We start from the raw sequence: 4,614 nt of genomic DNA on the forward strand, positions 1-4,614 counted from the left end.
GATAACTTGTTTTGTTTGTTTGTTTTGTCTTTTTTTTCTTTAGTTTTTCAGGATTTTTCTATGTATCTCTAGCTGTCCTGGAACTCGCTATGTAGACCAGGCTGGCCTGGAACTCAGAGATCCGCCTGCATCTGCCTCCTGAGTGCTGGGATTAAAGGCGTGTGCCACTACTGCCCAGCTTTCTATATTTTTTTAAATTTTTTCAGAGAGAGGTTCCTGCAATGCAGCTTTGACTAGCCTCAAACTCACAATCTCTCTGCTTGGTGTCCTGAGTGCCAGCACTAAGGGCATGTATCTCTGATCCTGGCCTGAATTTTGTTTTTCCCCTCAAGGAAGCCTTAGTTCTGTTTTCAACGGCCTTTCAACTGATTGAATCGGGCCCACCCAGAATAACTAGGAAAACCTTTCTTAATGTTAAACCATCCTAGACATTGATCCTTCTTATAAATTACCTCCTTTATAACAGTCATATCTGTGTTTTCTTATGTTTTTTTTTAAATTTTTTATTTTAGGGACTAGAGAGAGATAGCTTAGATACAAAGTGTACTTTTGCAAGGACCAGAGTTCCGTTCCCAGAGCCCACATTGGGCAGCTAACAACTGCCAGTAATTCTGTCTCCTCCACAGGCGCTGCACTCACATGCCCACCTCCCACACCCAGACACATAATTTGTGTGTATGACTGTGTTGGGGAGAGGGTCAGAGTAGAACTTTTGGGAGTTCCACCCTGGGTTCTAGGATAAAATGCAGGTTATTGAGTTTTCATGGCAAACACTTTTCATTGCCAAGCCATCTCACTGGCCCTTTTTCTTTTGTGAGACAAGGTCTTGTGTAACTCTAGCTGATATCATCAAACTGGCTAGAAGCCAAAAATGGCCTTGTGCCCATGATCCACCAGTCTTTAGGATTATAAGCAGGCCCCGTACCTAACTTATTTACTTCTTCTCCTCTTTCTCCCCTTCCTCTTTTGCTCCTTCCCTCCCTCCTTTCCTTCCTTCTGACACAGGGTCCCACTACTATATATAGCCCAGGCTGGCCTAGGACTCATAATCCTCTTGCTGACAGAGGCAGGATTACAGATATGGGCCACCATGCTCAGTTTTGAGACTACATTGGATTTAGTAACAGGACGCTCAGCATAGATGAGCGGTCACACAAGATTCTTGTTGCTCTTCTTGCCTGAGCTCTCAACCCCTGCTCCCTTACCCTCTTCCATTTCACACATTCATCCACCATGCCCACCCTTTGCTAAGCTTCTTTGGTTTTTTTTGTTGTTGTTGTTTTTCTTCTCACGATGTCAGCCTGGGTCTCATGGGACCCATTTCTTATAAAATCCTTTCTAGATTCTCAGTTTGATTTCATTTCTCTACCTCCAAGTGCTGGGCTGGGGTTATGGGAGTGTACCACCACACCAGGCTATTAAGCTTCTTTTTGTATCTTGCGGCTTCTAAGAGAAAAGGAATGCATATTGTTCATTCTTTATGGGCCATCCTCCAGAGGGCCTGATATAAAGGCAGTCAGAACTCTTTTTTCTGAATTATATTAATTTACAGAACCCACCATAACTTACATATAACTCAGGCATATTTTCCAAAGCCTCACTTCTCTCTCTCTCTCTGTCTCTGTCTCTGTCTCTGTCTCTGTCTCTGTCTCTCTCTCTCTGTGTGTGTGTGTGTGTGTGTGTGTGTGTGTGTGTGTGTGTGTGTGTGTGTTTTGAGACAGGGTTTCTTTGTGTAGTTTTGGAGCCTGTCCTGGCACTCACTCTGTAGACCAGGCTGGCCTCGAACTCACAGAGATCCACCTGCCTCTGCCTCCCGAGTGCTGGGATTAAAGGCGTGTGCCACCACCGCCCAGCCTCTCTCTCTCTTTTTAAAGATTTACTTTTATTATTTTTCAGTGTGTCATATGAATACAGATGCCCTTAGAGGGCAGAGGCATCACAAGCAGTTGTGAGCCACCTGAATGTGGGTGCTAAGAACTGAACTTGGGTCCTCTGCAAGAGCAGTACTTGTTCTTAACCTCTGAGCTATCATTTCAGCCCAAAAGGTAGTTTGACAAACATGTTGCTGGGCATTTTTAAGAGCAATAATATGCACAGAGAGAGCAGGGGGCTCTCTATGTAGCCCGAGCTGTCCTGGAACTCACAGAGATCTGCCCAATTCACCACTGCTGATAATTCCACAGTGCCCAGCTCTCAAAGCCTTCTTTCTGGCCCATTGGTGGCGGGGAGGGCACACCTTTAATGCCAGCACTCTGGAGGCAGAGGCAGGTGGATCTCTGAGTTTGGGGCCATCCTGGTCTACAGAGTGAGTCCCAGGACAGCCAGGGGTACACAGAGAAATCCTGTCTCAAAACAACAACAACAACAAAAGCCTCATTTCTGCTAGGTGAGAAGGTATGCACTTGTAATCCCGGCACTTGGAAATCTGACAAGAAAGAACTACCTCAAGTTCGAGGACAGCCTAAACAGCATAGCAATTACCAGGCCAGCCAGGGTTACATGTCAAAAACCTGTCTCAAAACGAAAGAAAAATAGGTTGGGGATGTAGCTCAGTTTGTAAAAGTACTTGCTTAGCATGCATAAAGCCCTGGGTTTGATTCTCTAGCATAGCACAAACCAGGCATGAAGGTGCATTTCTTTCCTTCTTTCTTTCTTTCTTTCTTTCTTTCTGTCTGTCTTTTTTTGTTTGTTTTCGAGACAGGGTTTCTCTGTGTAGCTTTGGAGCCTGTCCTGTAACTTGCTCTTTAGACCAGGCTGGCCTCGAACTCACAGAGATCTGCCTGCCTCTGCCTCCCAAGTGCTGGGATTTAAGGCATGAGCCACCACCATCTGGCAGCTGGTGCATTTCTATAATCCCACACCAGAGAGCTGGAGGTAGAAGTTCAAGATCATACCAAGTTAGAAGCCAGAATGGGGTAAACGAGATCCTATCTCAAAACCAAAAAACCCAACACACATCCATGCTTCACTCATCATCCTCTGTCTGCCCATTCACATACATTGTCCATATTCTGATGGACTATCTGTCCATATCTATCCATCTCTAAAGGTCTAAGAGCATATTTTACCTAAATTATTTTTTTGTTTATTTATTTATTTATTTTTGAGACAGGGTTTCTCTATGTAGTCCTGGCTGTCCTGGAACTCACTCTGTAGACCAGGCTGGCCTCAAACTCTGAGATCCTCTTGCCTCTGCCTCCAGAGTGCTGGGATTAAAGGTGTACAACACCACTGCGCAGGTCAGAGTCTCATTGTGTGTACCAGGCTGGCTTGGGACTCATGATCCTCAGGCCCCAGTCTCCTCAGTGTTAAGATTATAAGCATGTATCACCATACCTGATAGACATTATTTGATTATTGTTGTTTTGAGACAGTGTCTCACTATATATCTCTGGTTGCCCTGAACTCACTTTGTAGATCAGACCGGCTTAGAACTGCTTCTACCTCCACAGTGCTAGGATTAAAGGTGTGTGCCACCACCACCAGCTTAGTGCTGACTTTTTTTTGGGGGGGGGGGTTCGAGACATGGTTTCTCTGTGTAGCTTTGGAGCCTATCCTGGAACTCACTCTGTAGACCAAGCTGGTCTTGAACTCACAGAGCTCCACCTGCCTCTGCCTCCCGAGTGCTGGGATTAAAGGCGTGCTCCACCACCTCCCAGCGGTGCTGACATTTCTGATAGTAAAATTGTGTGACTTTTCTCTTACATCTAATTTATGACTGGAATATTGTTAATGAAAATGGAATTTAAAAAATAAAGGTTTGCATTGGTCCAGTTAGCATGTTATCATCATAAAAGTAATAAAAGAATGTAAAAGGCCACATTAGCAACACTACCTAGTCATTGTGGCAAACAGACCTAAAAGTTTTGCTGATTCCTTCAGGGCTCTTCATGGATAATATTTTAATTTTTCTTCTTCCAAGCATTAGGTAATCAGAATTTTACCACCTACATATTTGGGAAAAGCCACACTCCTTCCCTGACTGAACATACTAGATCCCAGTGTTAGAAACAAAATGCAACTTTATCCTGCATTGTTCCAGGATGACACACCTTCAGTCATTTTCCCCTGGGACTTGCCTTTCAGGTAAAAACTACACTTGGTAATTAGAGCCAGTAAACAAGCCCTTTGGATGGTATGCGCCTGCGTTAAGGCTGTCTTTGTGATGTAAAAGTGCTTTAATTTAACCCCTTACTGACAGCGAGATAAAAATCCGGATCAGAAAGCTGCACACTCACGTGACTACCATCCTGTTAAGACAATATACTTAAAGGAAAATGCATACCAGGGGTGGATTTGGTTTCATGAACTGAAACAAAAGAAACAACAAGGATGATTCCCCTTTTGGGGGGGAAGAGCTAGCCCTATGCGTCTGTAGAATCCCTCCACTCACATCTTTTCACACCCAGAAAACCTCCACGCTTTCCAGCCAGCGTTCCCATGACAGTGCTACCAGGAGGCGGGGCTACTTCTTAGCCTCGCTCCCTTCGTGCCTTTTAGCCAATTGCCAGAGAGAGAGTAGTTGGGCGGCAACGTTACCGGAAGACTCCTCCCCTTTTTCTACTCAGCCAATCCAGAAAGGCTGGGTGGGGAACTTCCTTTGTGATCCCGCCC

This window comes from Peromyscus eremicus, chromosome X (genome assembly GCF_949786415.1).
Source record: "Peromyscus eremicus chromosome X, PerEre_H2_v1, whole genome shotgun sequence".
Lineage (NCBI taxonomy): Eukaryota > Metazoa > Chordata > Mammalia > Rodentia > Cricetidae > Peromyscus > Peromyscus eremicus.